The 19,139-nt window shown below is 38.8% G+C and overlaps 1 protein-coding gene across 1 annotated transcript in view; it reads right to left on the reverse strand.

Moving 5' to 3' along the window:
* The window catches only part of LOC136746996 (nectin-3-like protein), a 193,829-nt gene that overhangs the window by 13,487 nt on the left and 161,203 nt on the right, over positions 1–19,139 (reverse strand). The window lies entirely within an intron of this gene.

Genomic DNA, 19,139 nt, shown 5'->3' on the forward strand with positions numbered 1-19,139 from the left:
AAATATCATATTAAAAATAACAATTGGGGGCTCACGTCACTTTTACCAAAAGGATTTCATGTGTATATGGAGATAAGCGGTTGCATGTCCCTGTTTAAAAACCTAAACTAAACCTCTGCTAAAATAAAAGTATGTAAAAGTGTCCAATAAAACTGAATTCTCTTTCTATTCTGTTTATGTGTTGGGGGTGGGGATATTCTGCCAGCTAATAGTTTCAGTTGTCCTGGGTGTTTTCGCCATAGGTGTTTAGCAGTTGAATAGTACACAGTTGTGTGTTAACTTTTAATGTGATACCAGGACACATTAAATTGTTGATCTAAATGTGTCCTTGTTTACCACTTATGTAAACTACATGACTTTTGCCCTCTCAGTTAAGATACATCCACTTGGCTGACTAGTAAGCATTTTACCTGTGGACTAGGATTCTTAAATTATTGCCAGTGACCTCCCTACCATTGCAGCCCCAACAATAGTTGCAGTAACTGAGTGCCTTTCTTGTGAATACATTCACTAATTAGACTTAACCAAGGTTATTTTTCCAGTCTCCTTTCTCACTGCTGGCTTCCTCCAAAAGTTATCAGGTGAAAGTGGGAAAAACAAGTCAGCATGTGTTCCCAGCTCCCAGTGCAACAGACATGGGCTAGTAAACCCAAACAATGTTTCCCCACTCTCTACAAATAAATGAAAACAAATCATTTCTTGATGGCTTTGCTAACTTCACAGTTCTTATAAGCCTAGAAGTTCATAGAAGTGTGTTTAGCGTCAGACTAGTTTGGCTCTTATTTAAACTTTTGCAATACATCCATCCAATTGGTTTATGCAGTCTAGGCCTTCAGCCAAGAAAAACAAAACAACAGATATCAGATTTTTGCACTACTTTCTCTCTGCAGGAACAACAAATAATAAAGTGTGATGTTAATGCTTCTATTGCTGCTTTGCGACATTTCATGACATAACCAGTTATATTACATTACTTCCACACCAAAGACTGATCCTCAAATTGGAAGCTGTAGGCATTCAGGGTAATGTAAGTAGATTATGAACTGGTTGATGCATAGGAAACAGAGGATGTCAATTTGAGGAGTTGTTTCTAACTGGAGTAAGGTTGTTGGTGGAGTTCAACAGGGATCATTATTAGGGCTTTGCTTTTTCTAATCTATATTAATGATCTGGACTCTGGGATAGTTAGCAAACTTGTCAAATTTGCAGATGATAATAAAATAGGTGGCTCAGCAGATACAATTTCAGCAGCACAGGCTATTCAAAGGGAATATTCAGTTGTTGGCTGACACCTGGCAGATGAAATTCAATGTGGACAAGTGCAAGGTAATACATGCAGGTAACAAAAATGTCCACTATAATTACACTATGGGAGGAATAGAACTAGATTAAGTAATGCATGAGAAAGACCTAGGAGTCTATGTGGACTCCTCACTTTCTCCATCCAAACAATGTGGGGAAGCAATTAAAAAAGGCAAACAGAATGCTAGGGTATATTGTCAAAAGTGTAGAATTTAAAACAAGGGAAGTAATGTTAAGACTGTACAATGCACTAGACCTCATCTGGAATACTGTGTACAGTTCTGGGCACACACTTCAAGAAAGATATCGCTGTTCTAAAGGCAGTTCAGAGGAGAGCAACCAGACTTATTCCAGGTCTGAAGGGAATGTCCTACTCAGAGAGACTGGAGGAACTGAACCTTTTCACCCTGGAACAGAGGAGACTATGTGGGGACTTGATTCAAGTCTTCAATATCATGAAAGGCATCGACCACATCAAACCAGAGGAGCTTTTCCAGATCTGCAGGGACACACGCACCCAGGGACACAAATGGAAATTGGGCTTCAAGGCATTCAAAATGGAAAACAGGAGACACTTCTTCACACAGAGAGTTGTCACAAGCTGGAATAAACTGCCCAGCGATGTGGTTGAAGCTGAACATTTGGGAACATTTAAAAATAGACTGGATAGTATCCTTGGATCACTTACAGTTGTGAGCACAATTATTCAACCCCCATTGCAAATCAGGTTTATAGTCAAAATGTACAGACTGTTAGCTGTTTGCAATGAACAAATCAAACACAACACAATGAACGCTTCAAGTGGTTTCCCCAAATTCAACTGAAAATGCAACTTATGACTTCTCCGGTCTCAAAATTATTCAACCCCCTGAATAGAATCCCTCACAACCGCACAAATATGCAAAACAGGTGTTGTCTCAAGCACACCTGATGCAACTAATCAAGGGCTTCATTAGTTGCACCAGGTGTGCTTGAGCTAGAACACATGAAATACCTGAACTGGCTACGGGTTGAGTGTCACGTTTGACTGCCTGTTAGTCAAAAGAATGGTCCAAAAAGTTAAGAGAAGAGATCATCGCCCTTCACAAACAAGGAACAGGATACAAAAAGATAGCGAAGGCACTGAATGTTCCTAGAGACACCGTTGGAAGCATAGTTCGCAAGTTCAAAGTGAAAGGAACAGTGGTTACACTACCTGGATGGGGCAGAAAAAGGAAGCTATCAACAGCTGCAACCAGATGACTGAGAAGTCAGGTTGTGAAAAACCCTCGAGTGACTGCAAAAGACCTGCAGCAAGACTTGGTGGCAACAGGCACTGAGGTTTCAGTGAGCACAGTAAGGCACATACTAAACGCAGAAGGTTTCCATGCCAGAACTCCAAGACGTACACCACTACTGACCCAAAAGCACAAGAAAAGTCGGCTCCAATATGCTCAAAATCATATAAAATAAGCCACAGAAGTTTTGGGATTCTGTTCTGTGGATCGATGAAACAAAACTGGAACTTTTCGGCATGATGGATCAGCGGTATGTCTGGAAGAAGAAGAATGAAGCATACGCTGAAAAGAACACTCTGCCCATAGTTAAACATGGTGGAGGCTTGGTGATGCTCTGGGGCTGCTTTGCATCCTCTGGCACTGGAAACCTGCAGCGTGTGGAAGGCAAGATGGATTCATTGAAGTATCAATCCTAGGAGAAAAAATCAATCCGTCTGTGAAAAAGGAGAAGCTTGGCCGTCATTGGACTTTCCAACAGGACAATGATCCCAAGCATACCTCAAATTCCACCAAGGCTTGGTTGCAGAAGAAGTCCTGAAGGTTCTACAGTGGCCATCACAGTCACCTGACTTGAACCCCATAGAAAATCTCTTGTGGGATTTGAAGGCAGCGGTTGCAGCACGCAAACCCAAGAATATTACTGAACTGAAGGCCATTGCTCATGAGGAATGGGCTAAGATTCCTCAGGAACGCTGCCAGAAGCTGGTGTCTTGCTATGCATCTCATTTGCAGCAGGTCATAACAGCAAATGGGTGCTCTACTAAGTACTAAAGATGCTTGCCATGAATGGGTTGAATAATTTTGAGACTGGAGAAGACATTATAAGTTGCATTTTCAGTTGAATTTGGGGAAACCACTTGAAGCATTCATTCTGTTGAGCTATTTCAATTGCTTTTGTCTGATTTGTTCATTGAAAACAGCTGATAGTCTGTACATTTTGACAATAAACCTGATTTGCAATGGGGGTTGAATAATTTTTCCCACAACTGTAGTTTTTAATGGACATGATGGGTCGAAAGGCCTCCTCTCCTTTGTAAACTTTCTTATGTTCTTATTAATGTCCAAAAAGGCATCCAGGTTCCAGTTAAAAGGTATGCTGTGGAATAGAACACGTAAGAAAACAGGCAATGATTCTTCTCAAACATTTATGGTAAATCATACACCACTTCTCTATCAGTTGTATTAATTTCCTGCTGAACAGTAAGATTGCAATTGAACGTGTGCCAACTCCCATAATTAATTTTGTCTCTTAATCTGTATCTTGTAATGCTAGGTTTGGGAAACCAGGGCACTGTGGTGTCATGTCCATCTTAGGTAACATTAGCTACAATACTGCTCAGTGGAACTGGAGAAAGTTGAAGTTAATATGATTTACAAAAGAAATAGCTTAACAAATGCTTACTGTTGTATATCATGGTTATTTCACAGTAAAGAGTAAGAAAGCTAAGTTAAATCATGGTAAAAAATGGAGGGGAATAGTGTAACAAATCAAAGTTAGCAAAGCAAAGTTAATGCATTGTAATCAAACTTTGTGACCACATGCTTAAGACTATCACAATTGCTAGACCTCAATTCAATAGAAAAAATGTGTTAAGAACTAAAGAAAAGTAGTCCCCAAATAAAAAGCTATGCAACCTAGACAAGGTAGAGAGCTTCTGCATTAAGGAATAGTCGAATATGCACCATGAAAAGATTAACCAAGTACTGATTGTTGGGGTCTGAATAAATCTGAACATTGCATATTTAGAAATATTGTATATGTAATTATTTTGACAGATTAGAAATTGATATAGAATATCAATGATATACAATTCATTACTTTTTAATTTGCTTGTAGCAGGAAAAAACACTTGCATTTTCTAGTTAAATATAGTTTGTAACGGTTACCTTGTGCTGCCAGTTTAGAAGCTAGTAGAGAAATCAATCTAGGCTTAAAGACTAGCAGCTAGGATATGTGCTCTGTTACTAAATAATACCCGTTTCCAATATTCAACTTTAATAATATATGTCATTCTGTACAGTCATCTTGTTTCAGCTCTGATCTTTGCCCTGGAGATACTGAAAATATGCTCAAACTGTTCTGTCCTTTAATACTCAATGCTGTAGAACACCTTCATACTGTGGCTATAAGAAGTACCCCTTGACCATTTCACATTTTGTTGTGTTAAAACCTGAAATGTATGGATTGAAATGTATATATATATATATATATATATATATATAAAAAACATTAAACAAGTAGGCTTTAATCTAGAATAGTTAATCATGGTTTAAAAAGTGGCTTTCTGAAACACAGTTTAATTGTGGATTAGTTACTTCTTGACTATGGAGTACTTGACTATGTTAGTCCTGATTAATTCAAGTGTGTGCACATGGCTCAAGCCTACAGCTGCTCATAAAACCAGAAATGGATTACAAAACATATTCCATTGTGTGGAATCGGAACAGGAGACACAGACACAACAATGGAACAAGAGAAGAGAACGCACTCTAAACATTTTAGTATGAAAAAACTCTATTAAAGCAAATACTACCATACTGTCAAACTACCCCATAACAGAAAATAAACAGCACAATTTGACTATTTAATTTTAAAAGAAACATAAATGGACAGACATCTGCAATGAATTAAATACTGATGAATGCACCACAACACAACCTATTCCACAACTTCAAGTAAGAACCTTCTTCATTTGCATTATTTCAGTGTGTGTGACATTGCTTGTGTTACATGACAATCCTGAAAGTCCCTCCTGAAAGGTCCTGTGGGAGAATTTTGAAAATCGGCCTACAAAATGGTCAGGTCAGAAGAGAGGTTTAAGACTGGTGGTGCATTGCCAAAGCAGGTACAAAATGACTTGTTAGGTGACCTGCTGAAAGGTACTATAGAGTAGCAACCTATCAAAGGAATCCCAGATAATGACCATCTGTACAGGTCAAATCTGCACAATTTGAAATGGTCATATTTATTTGACTTATTTTTTAGTTTTACTCTCGTTATTGACACTTTTCTAGAGGTGCCTAATCTATCTGAAGAGCCACAAGAGAGAATACCTTCCACATCTGCTTGGGCAAGGCAGAGAGTTGGTACTTCCTCTGGTCAGCAGAGGAAAAACAAGAAACTGGCCATGCATGAAAAGTTGGCAATTGGATTTCATGACTACAAGCTGACATATCTAAAGAAGGAACATGACATTAAAATACTTGCACATGAAGATGGAAGAGGGAATCATGCAACAAAACAGACACAGATATGCTGCTTCAAGCCAGTACTGGCTTTGGATCACAATACATCAATCTCTGAAATGTATAATAAAGTGGTAACTTAAATGTACTATTTGCATCTGTAAACTTATTTTCTAAATCTTGCACTTAATAAACTTTGATACATAAGCTAAACCAACCACAGACAACACAAGCAGAAAAATATCAAAATAAAAATGGCAAACTTGTGTATTTAGCATCTAAAACTGATTTAATCATAATCATTCAATGGGGTGGTCTTGTGAATAAGTTGAATATCTGGCCTCTCTGGTGCCTGTTGGTCTTCATTGAGATAAATACATGTCAAAATAATGTCTCCATTGACAAACAGTGTTAATCTGAAGTTAAACCTGCTTCCTTGGAGGTTTAATTGAAACCTTAATTTAGTCCTGGAGTAGTTATAATCTTCTTTACAGAAACTTGGTTAGTTTAATCCAGATAAGGCTAAGTCTCTGACTATATTAAACTATGTCTGAGAAAGCCACCTTGAATTAATCCAGATTAAAAGGGCAATTTTGTCCAAGACTAGGCTTAATCCCTGCCCACGAAACCAGCACTAAGAGTTTACATTAGATCAGTATTCACCATTGGCGGCGGAAGAGTATTTTTTTTGGCTAAACTACGGTGGTGCTAATCCATACAGTGGTGGGGCTCAAATCAACGTCTGAATATCAATGTGAATACACACACAATAGAATAGCACCCTTCCCAGTAGCTAGAAATACCACGCAGGCTGCTATGGGTTAGATCAGGGGTTCCCAAACTTTTTGATCCCAGGGACCCCCTTGGCACCCAGATTTTCATAGGGTACCCCCACTGAGGGGGGGATAGGGTGAAATAGTGTGAGGGGGGAAGTGGGCTGACGGCGAAGTACGGTGTGATCGGGGGGGAAGAGGGGGATTCGTCAGAGTACCAGACCACATTTCTGAATACGGGTACCGATGCTAGGTTAGATGATTGCACTGACTCCTTTTTTCACACGCAAAATTACATTGAGAGCAACAGACATGGATGGTCACTACTACTGAGTTTAGGCAATATTATTCGAGCTATTGTAACTCGTTCACGTTGTATGGCAAACCTGTCCACAACAAACCCAACGTTCTGCACATCATGCGTCACACCCCTCACACACACACAGAAAGTAATAGAGAGATAGAGACAGAGACACACACAGACACAGAGAGATAGAGACACAGAGACAGAAAGAGAGAGAGAGAGAGGGAGAGAGAGCTACAGTAGTTAACGGAGCACAACAGGTGGCCGCCCATTCCACTCAAAATGTGACAAAGTCAGCACAGTTTCCAAATCGACCCTATTATTTAAAATATATTCAAACTCACCATTTACGTTTTCAAAGGAGCACAATCCGCCAGTTGTTGTGGTTGGATCAATCCATAATAATGTTAGCAATGTTACAATTTCCCAAATTACTTAGCTAGCTGGCGTTAGCTAACGTTAACTAATTTGGCTCAGACTACACTGCGTGCTAAAGCCCGCCAATTTCATGCAGCAATGACGCAGTGACGCAGATGGAATTCTGCTCGGTGATATTCCTGGTTGTTCCATAGTGGGGCTAAGGTGGGGCTAACACGATTCTTGGTGGGGCTGTAGCCCAACTAAGCCATACCCTGACGCCACCCCTGGTATTCACCCCCTTAGTTGTGGCACTCCTAAATAAGCTCAGGTGCAAACAATTTACTTCAGTATTCACACAATAAGTTGAATGAGTCTTTCTGTGTGCAATAAAAGTAATTCACATGATTTCACATTACTCTCTGTAAGGTCCCAGTTGGGTGATGCATTCAAAGCAAATGTATTAAATACATGTAGATACATGAAGACAAAGGAGCTTTCAAAACAACTCTGGGATTAAGTTTTGAAAAGGCACAGATCAGGGGAGAGGTATTAAAATATGTCAAAGGCATTGAATATCCCTTGGAGCTCAATAGAGTCAAATCCTTGAGGAAAATTTGCTCCAGTATGCAAAAGACCTAAGACTGGGTCAGAGATTTGCCTTTCAGCAGGTCTATGACTACAAGTGTATCAGGGCTCATATGGTATATGAGCACATTACAAGTGTTGGAAGACCCGGGTTTTTTGCATAGTGAACAATCGGGCGCCTGTGGTGCATGTGTTCAAATCCCGAGTGGTGAGCTCCAACCGCACCAGCTACACAAGCACACAGCCAAACCCACACTGGAGTGTCTTCAATAAAATAAAGTGAATGTTCAAGATTGTCCCAGTCAAAGCCCAGACTTAAATGTGATTGAGAATCTGTGCCATGACTTGAAGAATGCTTGACAAAGCTTGAACAAGATGAGCAAACCTGGTAGACATTTACCCCAAAAGTTGCACAGCTGTAATTGCCAAGGGGGATGAATACTTCTCTAATTAAACTATTACATTTATAACATTTGTATTTCTTGTTGTTTCACAATAGAAATTCTCTTGCCTAATTGCAGGTTGTATGGTGTCCATGGAGGGTGATTTCTTCCTTCCACTGTATATATGAAGTATAGGGGGTATGTACAGTGAGGGGAAAAAAGTATTTGATACCCTGCTGATTTTGTACGTTTGCCCACTGACAAAGAAATGATCAGTCTATAATTTTAATGGTAGGTGTATTTTAACAGTGAGAGACAGAATAACAACAACAAAATCCAGAAAAACGCATTTCAAAAAAGTTATAAATTGATTTGCATGTTAATGAGGGAAATAAGTATTTGACCCCTTCGACTTAGTACTTGGCCACCAGGTTTGCACACATCTCAGGAGGGATTTTGTCCCACTCCTCTTTGCAGATCCTCTCCAAGTCATTAAGGTTTCGATGCTGACGTTTGGCAAATCGAACCTTCAGCTCCCTCCACAGATTTTCTATGGGATTAAGGTCTGGAGACTGGCTAGGCCACTCCAGGACCTTAATGTGCTTCTTCTTGAGCCACTCCTTTGTTGCCTTGGCTGTGTGTTTTGGGTCATAGTCATGCTGGAATACCCATCCACGACCCATTTTCAATGCCCTGGCTGAGGGAAGGAGGTTCTCACCCAAGATTTGACGGTATATGGCCCTGTCCATCGTCCCTTTGATGCGGTGCAGTTGTCCTGTCCCCTTAGCAGAAAAACACCCTCAAAGCATAATGTTTCCACCTCCATGATTGACAGTGGGGATGGTGTTCTTGGGGTCATTCCTCCTCCTCCAAACACGGAGAGTTGAGTTGATGCCAAAGAGCTCGATTTTGGTCTCATCTGACCACAACACTTTCACCCAGTTCTCCTCTGAATCATTCAGATCTTCATTGGCAAACTTCAGACAGGCCTGTACATGTGCTCTCTTGAGCAGGGGGACCTTGCTGGTGCTGCAGGATTTCAGTCCTTCATGGCGTAGTGTGTTACCAATTGTTTTCTTGGTGACTATGGTCCTATCTGCCTTGAGATCATTAACAAGATCCTCCCGTGTAGTTCTGGGCTGATTCCTCACCGTTCTCATGATCATTGAAACTCCATGAGGTGAGATCGTGCATGGAGTCCCAGACCGAGGGAGACTGACAGTTATTTTGTGTCTCTTCCATTTGCGAATAATCGCACCAACTGTTGTCACCTTCTCACCAAGCTGCTTGGCAATGGTCTTGAAGCCCATTCCAGCCTTGTGTAGGTCTACAATCTTGTCCCTGACATCCCTGGACAGCTCTTTGGTCTTGGCCATGGTGGAGAGTTTGGAATCTGATTGATTGATTGCTTCTGTGGACAGGTGTCTTTTATACAGGTACCGAGCTGAGATTAGGAGCACTCCCTTTAAGAGAGTGCTCCTAATCTCAGCTCGTTACCTGTATAAAAGACACCTGGGAGCCAGAAATCTTGCTGATTGATAGGGGATCAAATACTTATTTCCCTCATTAACATGCAAATCAATTTATAACTTTTTTAAAATGAGTTTTTCTGGATTTTTTTGTTGTTATGCTGTCTCTCACTGTTAAAATACATCTACCATTAAAATTATAGACTGATAATTTCTTTGTGAGTGGGCAATCGTACAAAATCAGCAGGGGATCAAATACTTTTTTCCCTCACTGTATAGGGTATCAAACCATAACAAACAATACCAGCGTATTGTGACTTTTTGAGAATGCCAAACATGCATTATCAACAGCTGTAACAGTGTTCTCTAGTGTTTCACACCAGACCTTTTCAAAACATCCTTTTATATCTAAAACTTTCTGTTTCATAAACATATAAAAATGACAAAGCAACATTTTATTTTAAAGTTTGATGCAATAAGTCTAAGAAATGCCAGAGCTAATTTAAAAATACTGCTGTGCCTTTCAGCTGTTACATTGTCTTTTGGAAGATTTACACCTTTAAATATTTTAAGAAAAGGCAGAGAAAAAATATATATAGCCTAGTGTATGTACTAAAGCTAAACAGTCAGAAAGACAAAGTGGGTTGCATCTCTGAGATTACTACTACTTATACAGTAATATTTTTCTCCTTTAAGGTAACCTTCATTCAACCCTCTACTGCCACCTGCAGCATTCACTACAAATTCACAACAAATTCACTACAAAAATTCACTACAAATACTGTGGGCCTATACTCAATGGTAAACCTAATGATTAATGTTTGTATAGAGAATAGAAGGGAGAAAATAACAACAGTGAACATAAAATGGGAAAGTTAAAGAACTTTAGGACAAGCTTCTCTATTTCTTTTTCGTCACAACACAAATAAGCTGCAATACTGAAAGGTATTTGCCCCAATCCTGTTATTTAACATTTACAAAGGATGTGTTGGTTTATTTTTAAAGATTGTATCTCTATGGAGGTTTTAAATAAACATGTCTCTTTTAGAGACATCAAATCTTTCTGCAGCAGATTCCATTATTCTACCTCAGTTATTCCCTTTCATTTTCCTCCAGGAGGGGCTGGAAACATTAGATCCAGCACATCAATGCATTATATTGCTGTGATGTGTGATCTCATCCTCTCTTTGTGTGTAAATAGACAAATACAGAATTGACATAATCCATGACAAGACCTCCCCACAATATTGTATTTTCTTTCTCTTCCCCTTTGGCTAATGCTGATGCATCTTGTACTGCATTATTTGCTTCACTACATAACTTATACAATTGTTTAGTTCTTCATTGGGTTATTAAGCCACGTCTACACAATGTAGCTTTGATATTGTGTAACCTTTTTATTTGTATTTTACAAGAACTTCAAAATACAGGTACATTAACTACACTGTACTTACACTGTAATTACAATTATGAAATACATAGTGTATGCATGTAATTACTGTTTAAATCATACAACCGGGCCAGAAATTACACTGTACTATTTCTGCATATAACAACATGACATTACACTTTATTACATTACAATTTCTTTAAAAAACAATTGGTGTAGGTATACTATAAATACATTGTACTTAATGTGGTGAATACATTTAATTAAATGATTACTATTATGTTTAACAATACTGAATTCCACTTAGTTTCAAATGTCCCAAGATTATATGTAAATTTACTTAAACCTCTGTTAAATTTTATTATTAGGATACATTTTCTTAGCAAACGCCCTGATTCACAAATTACACTATATCCCATTGTTTTATACTTACAGTTACCCATTTATGCAGCTGGGTTGTATATGAGCATTCTAGGTCCCTTGCTCAAGGGTACAACAGCAGTGCCCCCCGCATGGGATTGATCTTACAACGCTCCACACTGGAGTCCAGAGACCCTGAATGCTACTCCACACTGCTGCCCGTGACAATGTGTAATGCACTAATATGAAGCTTTTTATACTATGAAAGATACATACCAGTAGTAGCCCATATGGATAGTTACACAATTCAAGTAATTCAATGTAATTCCTTTGGAAGTGAACTATATTTTGAAGTGACGCACTGTTCCCTGGTAATAAAAGGTAACTGGAATGTAGTTACATTGTGTGTCATGGTAATTACAATAAACCAATGTAATTATCATGCCATTCCCATGGAAGTGTACAGTATTTTGAAGTGACACACTTTTCCCTGGTAATAATAGAACATTGGGAATTTAATTACATGGGATATCATAGTAACACTAAACCCAGTCTCACTAGAGAAACTTCAACAAGCTAAAGTTTAGGCATTGCTGTTTCCTGGTGGAAAAACCTTACCTGGATAGCCTTGCGACTGTTCCTAAAACAGAGTATGCCAAGATTAAATAAATAAATAAATAAATATGCGCTAATATAAGGCTACATATACCTACCTAACATCATCATCATACAAATAATGCTATTTCTGTAATAATCAAGCAACTGTAAACAAAGCAATGATTTCCTTATGTATTTTTACATTTTGTTTTTATTATTATTTATTATTAATAACAATAACAATAATAACAATAACAATAACAATAATAATAATAATAATAATAATAATAATAATAATAATATGTTAGATTGGTAGGTTTGTAAGGTAATAGGTGTAGGATAATCCCCTTTTATTATTCAATGCAAAATGTAACTATAAAACAGTGTGTAACGTCTCCAGACTGCAGTATCTTCTTTTCTGGGTTTTTGTTTAAAATAACTCTAACCAGTCACAAACTCTCTTAGGTCTGATTGTTTACACAAATATATATATATATATATATATATATATATATATATATATACACACATACACACATGCATACACGTTTTTTTATAATTATTCTTTAATGTATTACTATTATTATTAGGCTTCCATGCACGAAGCAAGAACATGGCAGCCACAAGCAAATGACTGAGCACGTATGCAAAATAAGCGTATTTATAAAAGCATGAATTTTGACCCCCAAAAAAACCCATGAGCCATATTCAAAAACTCACCAAACTTGGCACAATAATAAATGACAATGTTATACTTGATTGTGGTGAGTTTTGTCACCAATGGTGACACGGCGCACTGGTACCGATGCTGAAGGCCATGTCACATGCAGCAGTGAATATCTACAGAACAGTGAATCCTAAGGTGCTTAAATTTTCAGTGATTAACACTAGTAAAAACATCTGTCAAAGCTGAAAAAGCCAAGTTGATTGGACAAAAAATATGGCTGCTATACACCAATGAAAATGACAGCCTCAGCCATATACTGACATTCGTTATGTAGCCCTCTACCTCCATCATGAGGACAAACTTGGAAATTGCATTCTGTACCTTCAAAGCAGAAAACTTAAAACATTCAACTGTCCATAAAACACTTATACATGCATGAAAACTCACGAAACTCACAAGTATTGTAGAAACCACTTATACCTACAAATGCAGTTAAAACCTCACATGCTGGTGTCATGGTGTTGCTAAAAACTGTAATAGGATTCTAAATTGTGAAATGCAACAGAGATCTTCTTCTCCAAAACCTAATGACACATGCATATGCCACTTCACACACATGCATACCTTATGCCCCACTATTACGCTTGTTCATCAGAAGTTCGTCGGGGGCACGCTTTGCCTGCCATGTAGAATTCTCTGATTCCAGCTTTGGTGCCTTCTAATCCATGCCACTTATACCCACTGTGACACAAATTGGCATGCATGACACTAGTACAGAGTCCTACTATGGGTGTCAAAGGCTAGTTGTCCCAGTGAAAACCATGGGTGCTGTGGGCCAATTAAATATATTGTATGCGTCGCTTCAGACAAGTATCACATTACCTCTACACTGGAATGCAGTATGCACATGAAATTCAGCACCTATGTCTATGTCTGTGCATTGAACATAAAATCTCATAATTAAGTTTGTGAGGTACACGGTTAAGCAGCAATGTTGGATTTAACATGTGTCCGTGTGTGAAAATGAAGACAGCTACTACTCCGGAACCCTAAAGCCAAGTGCTATGAAACTTTGCATGTATTACATAGACACTGTTATCTATCATGTCTGCAAGAGGCAAGTGACTGCATTCAACAACATGGTAGCTACAAGCAAATGACTGTGCACATATGCAAAATAAACATATTTATAACAGCATGAAATTGACCCCAGAAAACCTATCAGCAAAATTCAAAAACTCACGAAATTCTGTTACATTATGTCACTTATGACAGCAAATATCTTCAGAACTATAGCCTAATGAACTTAAATTGTCAGTGATTAAACTAGAAGAAAGATCTGTCAAAGTTGATGAAGCCAAGTTGATAGGACACAAAATCTTGCTGCTGTACACCAACCAAACTGAAAGCTTCACATGTCAGACACATCCTGTCATTCCTTACATAGACCTCTACCTCCATCATGTGGTCAAACTTGGGAATTGCATTATGCATCTTGAATGACACAATGCAAACTTCACATACATGCTAGAATTAAGTGAAAAATACAATGGTACCTTTCAAAATTGATGCATGCAATCAGGAAATTAATATTATACTTCACTGACATTGAAATACATACTTCAAGTGACAAAATATTGAAAATCTCAAATCTATACTACAATGGATTAGAATTGATAATTACACATTTAAAAACACATGCATTTAAACTACATATGCCTGCTCAAATCTGAAACCTACTGATACAACAGGGAAGCCTTAAAAGTTGCATGCAACTTCTAGTTATTATTATTATTATTATTATTATTATTATTATTATTATTATTATTAGGTTTTGACTGGAATATTTGTTGTGTAGGGTCTGTGCCAAACATAATGCTCAGCATGCAGACCAAAAACTTCCAATTTGGTTTTGTCTTTTGTCTCCGGTGCGTGGACGGACAGGATCAAAATTAGCTAGAAATATAACTAATAAGACACACAATAGAGACAGAGATATAGCGAAACGGTGGTGAACAACACTATTAGGGAAGCCAGCCAGCCTAAATCCGCAGTTTTTAAGGTCTAATGCAACAGACAGACACAGAAAGCTCACATTCTCAGGTCCAGTGAAATGGCAAATGAGGACAAACCTGTGAAGACGTCACATTTTATAGAACAGGAAGTGGGAAGGGACCTGTTCTGAGTGACGTGTGCAGAGGCCAATGGCAGCTTTGATAGAGTGACGTTTTCTGTTTTCGGGGTCCTGCAGAAGTGCACAAGAAACCCCTCCTCCTTGGGCAGTGCTTCTGACTTATAAGATAACCACTATTACTATACACAGATAGAGGCCATTCAACTAACTTGTTAAGTTTGTTAAGGTCATTTTGTGCACCTGCATTAATTTAGGTTTGCCACACCACAGGGAATGAATACTTATGCAATCATTAATTTTCCATTTTTATTTCATATAAATTCTCTGTTTACTTCTTTACTTTTGTTTTTGCTTTGAATGTGTGAAATAGGTTTTGTATACAGCATATTCATTCTTACTTCAATATGTCATAAGGGTAGATATTCCTGTAAAAGACAAGCCACGTCTGAGATGCCTGTCTGAGCTGAGAAGAATAACATCCTTCATAATTCTGTTAAAGTCTTTGATCTTGTATGTTTATATTGCCTGTGTGCTTTTGTTGATTTTGTGACATACAGGCAAAAGTATTCAGACCTCTGACCAATTCTCATTACTGAATTACAAATGGTACATTAGTTCTGTTTGATATTTTATTTTAAAACACTGAAACTAAAAAGAATGTATTGGTTTCATTGCTTTTATGTTGGGAAATTAAAGATGTTGCTTGAATAAGTATTCAACCCCTGTGCTGTGGAAGCACCCAGTTTACACAGATGTTCAACAAGGACACGAGGACTTTTGGCCTCCACCTGTATCCAACTGTTTGGATATCGCAGTGAGCTGTGATGAGGGAAAAGGTATTTTTGGCCAAAACTCAAAGCGCTATGTGTGGTGCAAACATAACACTGCACATGCCTCACATGCCACACCATCCCTACAGTAAAATATGGTTGTGGCAGCATCATCCTGTGGGGACTGGGCCATCGGTAGCATTTGTTTCTGCTCAGAAATGGCAGTGTATATGCTCGGCGATCATTTCAAATGTACCTCTCTGGGAGATGTTACAGATCAGGATATATTTCCAAAAGTACATAAAGAAATGTAGGAAATTATGTATAGGCTGCCAACTAAAATATTCCAATTGACACTTAGAACAGGGGATGAGCCATCTGATTGGAAATCTGGAAATGTCATACCTATCCACAAGAACAGGAAGTCACACCATTTACAGTTTGCATGTTTCGCTATAACGCCCTTGAGTCTAGGCAAACCATGATTTTAGAACCAGATTTTTGGTGTGATATCCTGGGATATATTTTTAGCAGCAGGGGAGAGGAGGCTGCTGAGATGTCATCCAGGGGGGTTCCTAGCGAGTTCTTGAGGAGGGGGTGGATGCTGCCAATTGGTCCTAAATAAAGGACCTAAATCGGGGATGTCTGGTCATTCTATTTTAGAAGAAACTAAAATGATGAAAGTATGTGTGGCATAAACATAACTATTTGCTACTTGGCTGTGTGTCTGCAAATTGGGAGTGCTATTCAGTGTTAAGCACCTATACAATGAGAGGGAAAAAAACAATGAAGGCATAGCAAATTAGATGATTTTGTGTCAACTGCAAGCACCCTCTGCAACACAAGCAACCTCATCACCCAACCAGTCTGAGCAAGAGGGCGATGACAGCAGAGTCTTCACCTTCCCCTTACTTCCATTAACTACTTATCCTCCATCAGCTCAAGTCACCTTTCCATCCACCTTTGGCAAGTGTTGCTTTTTTTTTGCTGTATTATTACAGTATAGTAGTATAGTACAGTAGATATTAAGTCTGGTAGAACATTTAATATCCAATTATGTAACTCAATCCCACTCTAATAAGAAATATTGTTTAGTTTAATGTTATAAGTTACATTTTTCAGCAATACAACCAGGACAGATTTTGGAGACAACCTGTATTAACAAGATGTGAAAATATAGCCTCAGAGGATGACTGCCTTCAGGGCACATTGAGCTGTTTTTCAGGAGGAAATTATTTTAAGCATCAGTGTCTTTGCGTCTTTCAAATAAAACATTTCTACCAGATCCATACAATTACTTATGACTTACCACTAGGCAATAAACACCTCCATCAAATTGTTTCAGTTTTGGAAAGTACAGAATAACTTCTTAATAATTTCTTTGCTGTGCAGTTTTACTGAAAATGCTATTAAAAAAAACACTAACTCAAAGATATCAGTCTCTGTTATGTAGATGCCATCAGTAATGATGGGCAATAATGAAGCCTGAGGACAACTGCCATTAAACATTTATGGGGTTCTGTTTCAAACATCTGTGGAGGACTGGGTAAAGAATGGAGCTGTTTCTCTGTACAGCCTGTACAATAAAAACAGCCAATATTGGCCAATTTTTATGGAAAAACATGTTTTAATGATCTTGGCACACTACATCAAATACCCACACAATCTGAAACCAGCACAGAAAAAGGTAGATACCTTTCCCATATATATATATATACACTCACCTAAAGGATTATTAGGAACACCATACTAATACTGTGTTTGACCCCCTTTCGCCTTCAGAACTGCCTTAATTCTACGTGGCATTGATTCAACAAGGTGCTGAAAGCATTCTTTAGAAATGTTGGCCCATATTGATAGGATAGCATCTTGCAGTTGATGGAGATTTGTGGGATGCACATCCAGGGCACGAAGCTCCCGTTCCACCACATCCCAAAGATGCTCTATTGGGTTGAGATCTGGTGACTGTGGGGGCCAGTTTAGTACAGTGAACTCATTGTCATGTTCAAGAAACCAATTTGAAATGATTCGACCTTTGTGACATGGTGCATTATCCTGCTGGAAGTAGCCATCAGAGGATGGGTACATGGTGGTCATAAAGGGATGGACATGGTCAGAAACAATGCTCAGGTAGGCCGTGGCATTTAAACGATGCCCAATTGGCACTAAGGGGCCTAAAGTGTGCCAAGAAAACATCCCCCACACCATTACACCACCACCACCAGCCTGCACAGTGGTAACAAGGCATGATGGATCCATGTTCTCATTCTGTTTACGCCAAATTCTGACTCTACCATCTGAATGTCTCAACAGAAATCGAGACTCAACAGACCAGGCAACATTTTTCCAGTCTTCAACTGTCCAATTTTGGTGAGCTTGTGCAAATTGTAGCCTCTTTTTCCTATTTGTAGTGGAGATGAGTGGTACCCGGTGGGGTCTTCTGCTGTTGTAGCCCATCCGCCTCAAGGTTGTACTTGTTGTGGCTTCACAAATGCTTTGCTGCATACCTCGGTTGTAACGAGTGGTTATTTCAGTCAAAGTTGCTCTTCTATCAGCTTGAATCAGTCGGCCCATTCTCCTCTGACCTCTAGCATCAACAAGGCATTTTCGCCCACAGGACTGCCGCATACTGGGTGTTTTTCCCTTTTCACACCATTCTTTGTAAACCCTAGAAATGGTTGTGCGTGAAAATCCCAGTAACTGAGCAGATTGTGAAATACTCAGACCGGCCCGTCTGGCACCAACAACCATGCCACGCTCAAAATTGCTTAAATCACCTTTCTTTCACATTCAGACATTCAGTTTGGAGTTCAGGAGATTGTCTTGACCAGGACCACACCCCTAAATGCATTGAAGCAACTGCCATGTGATTGGTTGGTTAGATAATTGCATTAATGAGAAATTGAACAGGTGTTCCTAATAATCCTTTAGGTGAGTGTATATATATATATATATATATATTTCTGTCTTTTTGGATCCGTGTCTCTTAAAACCACCTCTCTAAAAAAAATAGTTTACTGACATTGCTAATGGAGTTAATAATGTAGGAGTATATGTGCACATACAGTGAGGGGAAAAAAGTATTTGATACCCTGCTGATTTTGTACGTTTGCCCACTGACAAAGAAATTATCAGTCTATAATTTTAATGGTAGGTGTATTTTAACAGTAAGAGACAGAATAACAACAAAAAATCCAGAAAAACGCATTTCAAAAAAGTTATACATTGATTTGCATGTTAATGAGGGAAATAAATATCTGACCCCTTCTACTTAGTACTTGGTGGCAAAACCCTTGTTGGCAATCACAGAGGTCAGACGTTTCTTGTAGTTGGCCAACAGGTTTGCACACATCTCAGGAGGGATTTTGTCCCACTCCTCTTTGCAGATCCTCTCCAAGTCATTAAGGTTTCGAGGCTGACGTTTGGCAACTCGAACCTTCAGCTCCCTCCACAGATTTTCTATGGGATTAAGGTCTGGAGACTGGCTAGGCCACTCCAGGACCTTAATGTGCTTCTTCTTGAGCCACTCCTTTGTTGCCTTGGCTGTGTGTTTTGGGTCATAGTCATGCTGGAATACCCATC

The sequence above is a fragment of the Amia ocellicauda genome, chromosome 3 (genome assembly GCF_036373705.1).
Source record: "Amia ocellicauda isolate fAmiCal2 chromosome 3, fAmiCal2.hap1, whole genome shotgun sequence".
NCBI lineage: Eukaryota > Metazoa > Chordata > Actinopteri > Amiiformes > Amiidae > Amia > Amia ocellicauda.